Genomic DNA, 6,280 nt, shown 5'->3' with positions numbered 1-6,280 from the left:
CCCTTGGTGTGGGATCACTATGATTGGATAGCTCATGGGATAATTTAAGGAACTACATGGGCAAATATTTCTTCCTTTACTGGTATGCTTTTATTTTTTATATATATATTAGATAAGCTGTAATTTAGCACAACATTATGGATCTTTTTCTCAGTAAAAAAGTTTTTAGCACTATGGCTTTGAAGAGCAGATCTTCCAGATTTATTTACCTCTTTCCTCAGGAAATTCCACTAAAATGAAAATAAAAGGATTTTTCTAAGGAGGTATCTCAAGAACAGAGGAGAGGAAATATAGTAATGGAATTTAATCTTTTCATTCTTTTATCTTTTGATTTATTGTAGCCAAATTTATCTTTTCACTTATGGTTATTATTTATATTTTTAGAAATCTCTCTTAACCCAAGCTTAAAAGGATACTCTCCTTTATTATCCTCTATGGGTTCTATAGTTTGGCCTTTTACATTTAGGTACTTATTTATTTATTAAATATATCTTTATTGATTTTAGAGAGGAAGGGAGAGGGAGAAAGAGATAGAAACATCAATGATGAGAGAAAGTCATCGATCGCTGCCTCCTGCACACCCCCTATTGGGGATCAAGCCCACAACCTGGGCATGTGCCCTTGACCGGAATCGAACCCAGGACCCTTCAGTCCGCAGGCAAACGCTCTGTCCACTCAGCCAAACCAGTTAGGGCTACATTTAGGTTTATAAATCCACCTGGAATTTATCTTCCTATATGGTATGAATCAGGGGACCAATTTTATTTCCATTTGAAAACATACATAGTCATATATATGTACAAATATTACAAATACACATACAGATAACACATATATCCCTGTGCTGGTCTTTCTATTTCTTTCTCTCTCTCTCACCATATATATATAAAAGGCTAATATGCAAAGTGTCCCCTTGGGAATTCAACTGGGAGACAGATTGCTCACTATGACATGTGCTGACCGCCAGGGGGTAGCAAGGAATGAAGGAAGGCCCCAGCCAGCAGCCAGAAGGCCCTGATCAGCCCTGATTGCTGGCCAGGCCTAGGGGACCCTACCCATGCACGAATTTCGTGTACCAGGCCTCTAGTGTATGTGCGTGTGTGTGTGTGTGTGTGTGTGTGTGTGTGTGTGTATGTATACATACATATATATACATACACACACACACTTTTTATTGATTTCAGAGAGGAAGGGATAGAGAGAGAAACATCATTGATGAGAGAGAACCATTGATCACTGCCTCCTGCACGCCCCCTACTGGAAATTGAGCCCACAATCCAGCCATGTGCCCTGGGACTCTAACTGTGACCTCCTGGTCCATAGATCAACACTCACCCATTGAGCCACACTGGCTGGACTCTATTTTATTAATCTAGTAGTCCACCTTTGTGTCCATATCACACTTTTTTGTTATTAATCCTCACCTGAAGATATATTTCCCATTGGTTTTTAGAGAATGGAAGGAAGGGAAGGGGAGATGGGGAGAGAGAGAGAAACATCGATTGACCCTCGACCGGAATTGAACCCTTGACCCTTCAGTCCGGAGCCAATGCTCTAACCATTGAGAAAACTGGCTAGGGCCATTTGGTTGATTCTTGTATGTGCCCTGACCAAGACAAGATGAAACTCTAACCAACTGAGCCATGCGTCCAATGAGCCATATCACACTTAAATACTGTAGTTGTATTTAGTAGAACAAGGGCTTCCCACCTTTAAAAAAAAATTCTCTGAACTCTTCTAGTATATAAGAATGTAGTGGATTTTTATTGTTGCTGTTGTTAATCCTCACCAGAGGATATTTTTCCATTGCTTTTAGAGAGAGGGAGGGGGTAAGGGAAAAACATCGATGTGAGAGAGACACATTGATTGGTTGCCTCCTGCAAGCACCTGGCTGGAGCTGGGGATCAAACCTGTGACCCTTCTGTGTGTGGGCTGACGTTCTAACCACTGAACACACCGGCCAAGGCTACGATTGATATTTTTGATCAGCCTGTTAGAGTACCACCGAAGGCACAAATGGACCTGAGATTACCAGACATCTGTGGACAGTCTCCAGCATGAAGGATGGAGATTCATACAAACAGAAGAAGCAACTTGGGAGAAACAGACTATACAGAAAGATGAAAATTTAGCAAGAACACAGGTCTTTAATGTCCTTAGGAATATGAGATGATATATCCCTAAAACCAGAACAGAAGGCTATAAAAGATAGACAGGCCCTGGCTGGTGTGGCTCGGTTGGGCATTGTCCAGTGCACTGAAAGGTTGCCAGTTTGATTCCCAGTCAAGACACATGCCTGGGTTACAGTCCTGATCCCTGGTAAGGGGCATGTAGAAAGCAGTCAACCAATGTTTTACTCTCACATAGATGTTTTTCTCTCCCTCTCCCTCTCTCAAAAAAAAAAAAAAATTTAGGAAATAAAGATAATGGAGCATTGCTTTTTTAAATAGTAAAGTAAAATTATTTCTATTCTAGAATTTTATACTCAAGTGAACTATGATTAAATGTGAGGGGATAGTAAGACACTTTTAGACATTAAAAGGGTATTAGCAAAAACCTATACAATCAAACCTCAGTTCTCAAACATCTCCCATTTTAAACAATTCACTTCTCAACCTGACAACCCTTTTCATGCTGATATGATCAGTGACGTTTCTCAAGCGACAAAGGAGAGAATTATCAAGTATGAGTCAGTTTACCGCTAAACCTCAGGTTGTTAACATCCAAAGAAATTGTGCTTTTGTTGCTGCTTATTATTATTATTTTTGTTTTTTTTGCTTTTGTTGCTGCTTATTATTATTATTATTATTATTTTTAATATATTTTATTGATTTTTTTACAGAGAGGAAGGGAGAGAGATAGAGAGTCAGAAACATCGATGAGAGAGAAACATCGATCAGCCGCCTCCTGCACATCCCCCACCGGGGATGTGCCCGCAACCCAGGTACATGCCCTTGACCGGAATCGAACCTGGGACCTTTCAGTCCGCAGGCCGACGCTCTATCCACTGAGCCAAACCGGTTTCGGCTGCTGCTTATTATTAAATTTTTATTTTTTTACTGTACATTTCATTTCCTCTTTGTTAAATTTTCATTTACATGTCATGTCCTTTTGTTTTTAATGTGCTTATAGATTAAATAGCACATTAGACATGTTACTGTGTATAAGAAATTAAAATGGGATAATTGGGGGTCTGGAACCGATTAATTCATTTACATTATTTCTAATGGGAAAAAATGATTTGGTTTTCGAACAACCTTCCAGAATGAATTAAGTTCAAGAACCGAGGTTCTACTCTACTAAACATTATATTTAATGGTGCTTTTCCAACTAAGATTAGAAATACAAGATATCTGCTCTTACCACTGCTATTCAACATTGTACTGAAGTTTCTAGCTAGAGAAAGACATGGTATGGAAAGGAAGAAGAACTGTATTTATAGGTACCATGAGCTTATGTGTAGAAAAAATATATAAGGAATCAACAACAAGAAAATTACTAGTAGCGCCCGACTGGTGTGGCTCAGTGGTTGAGCATTGACCTATAAACCATGGTTCAGGTACAGGCTTGATCCCCAGTAGGGAATGTGCAGGCGGCAGCCAATCCATGATTCTCTCTCATCACTGATGTTTCTGTTTATCTCTCCCTTTCCCTTCCTCTCTCTGAAATCAATAAAAACATAAAAAAATACTTTAAAAAAATTACTAGCAGTAATAACTGAGTATAGCAAGATGTCAGGATATGCCGAAACCGGTTTGGCTCAGTGGATAGAGCGTCGGCCTGCGGACTCAAGGGTCCCGGGTTCGATTCCGGTCAAGGGCATGTACCTGGGTTGCGGGCATATCCCCAGTAGTGGGTGTGCAGGAGGCAGCTGATCGATGTTTCTCTCACATCGATGTTTCTAACTCTCTGTCTCTCTCCCTTCCTCTCTGTAAAAAATCAATAAAATATATTAAAAAAAAAAAAAAAAGATGTCAGGATATAAGATAAATTTTAAAATTTGCATTTTCATAGGCAACAATCTGAATATGAAATTGAAGGAACAGTTTCATTCATATTAGCATAATAAAGAATAAAATAATTTTGAAAAAGTGCAAGAGCTGAACATTGAAAACTATAAAAATTGCTGAGATAATTAAAGAAGATCTAAATAAAAGAGATATGGAACTCTTTATATTGTTAAGATAGCAATTCTGCCCAAATTTATAGATTTAATGCAATTTCTATCAAAATCCTAGTAAATTTTTTTGTAGAAATTGACAAGCAGTTTCCTCTATCCCTACCACTAGTTAACTCATTCAGTGTATCCATTGTTTAAAACTGGGCAGCTGATGACAGCGGCTGACTCATCCTGCCACGTGGTTGTTCAGTGCCTCATCTGATGGTTGCTTTCTAGTGGGCATTAACCTGTGATATGAAGATCTTCATACTTCAAGACTGCTCCTGTGTGGGATCTCAGAGGGAAGGGGGGTGGGAAGAGATCAACCATATATATGCATAACCCATGGACACAGACAATAGGGTGGTGAAGGCCTGGGGCAGGGGGTAGGAGTGGGCTAGAAGGAGTCAATGGGGGCGGGGGGGAGGACATATGTAATATTTTCAATAGTAAAGATTTAATATTTTTTTTAAAGACTACTCCTATAGGTCCATTGACATCTCATCCTCGGACCTTCTTGTCCTTGATCTTCACTCTGAGTGAAGATAAGTGGAGGCTATTTGATTTCTAGCCTAGATTAATATCATTAATTCCCAGGTCGACATACATTACCTGTTACGGACTTGCTCCTTCCACACCAAGTGGATTACCAGATGTACTGTCCAGATCTCTTCACTGGGAGAACTTCCTCTCACCACTGGGGTTGCAATGTGGCAGTAATATTTGGCTTTTATCTACATACCAAGCTTAAACTTTTTCCTTCTCTGATTCCCCCTCACAAGGGATCCTTGCTATAGACTGAATGTGTCCTGCCCCAAAAATTCATATGTTGAAACTTAATCTCCAGTGTGATGGTATTTTGAGGTAGGGCCTTTGGGAGGTGACTAGGTCAGGAATCAGATTAGTTCCCTGATAAAAGAGACCCAAGAGAGCTCTCTCGCCCCTTCTGCCATGTGACACAGCAAGAAGATGGCTGTCTATGAACCAGGAAGTGAGCCTTCACCAGCCACTAAATCTGCTGGCGCCTTGATCTTGGACTTCCCAACCTACAGACCGATGAGAGATCACTTTCTGTTTTCATAAGGCTATGGTATTTTGTTATAGCTACCTGAGTGGACTAAAACAATCCCCAAAAGGGTCATAGGTGTGAGCAGAGGAAGAGGTGCCAGGGTAAGATGTGAATGATAGGAGTCTAGGCCCCTTGCTTTTCAGCTTCTTGTGCCTCTGACTTTCAGCTTATGCCAGATCCCAAAGATGCCACTTCCGTATCAAAATGTGTTCTTTCTGGGCCCGGCCTTCCTGATGACATGGAGGATCTGACAGGGTTCAGTTTGTGATGGGCAGTTCTAGCTATTTGGTCATTTGATGAACAGTAGTCAGTTGCTCTGTCTTTATTGGAACCCCGTCGCACTCCAAGAATTGCTTTTCCAATGGTATGTATTTCTCGGCTACAGCTCCCATGGCTTTGCTCCAGAGCTGAAGGGGTCTACATTGTGATTCTATGAGAGCTTGCCAAACCCTCTTTTCCTTCCACAGATACCTTAGTCTCCTAAGGTCTGTGGAGTCCATGTGGCTGCAGAGACTTTTTTTTACTTTTGGTCCCACTTAGAAGTTGACAGTCGCCCTAACCGGTTTGGCTCAGTGGATAGAGCATTAGCCTGCGGACTGAAGGGTCCCAGGTTCGATTCCGGTCAAGGGCATGTACCTTGGTTGCGGGCACATCCCCAGTAGGGAGTGTGCAGGAGGCAGCTGATGGATGTTTTTCTCTCATCGATGTTTCTAACTCTCTATCCCTCTCCCTTCCTCTCTGTAAAAAATCAATAAAATATATTTTTAAAAAAAGTTGACAGTCTTTAGTGTCAGCTAGTAAATTGGTCAGAGTTGTATTCTCTCCCTCTCTTTTTAAATCCTCACCAGAGGATACTTTCCCATTGATGTTCTGTTTTTAATCTATATTGTTCAGATTACATTAGAACCTCTTCCCCCCGCCCCCATAGCTCCACTCGACCCGGCAAGACCGTTGATGTTGAGGGACATATTCGAGAATAGGTAGAATTCATCAAGATCGATAGGAAGATTTTTTGCCCAAACGATCTCTAGCTACACGCGGATAGAGTGTCA

Source organism: Myotis lucifugus, unplaced genomic scaffold (genome assembly GCF_000147115.1).
Source record: "Myotis lucifugus unplaced genomic scaffold, Myoluc2.0 scaffold_151, whole genome shotgun sequence".
Classification (NCBI taxonomy): domain Eukaryota; kingdom Metazoa; phylum Chordata; class Mammalia; order Chiroptera; family Vespertilionidae; genus Myotis; species Myotis lucifugus.
The sequence above is the reverse complement of the archived record's forward strand: the minus strand, read 5'-3'. Positions refer to the sequence as shown.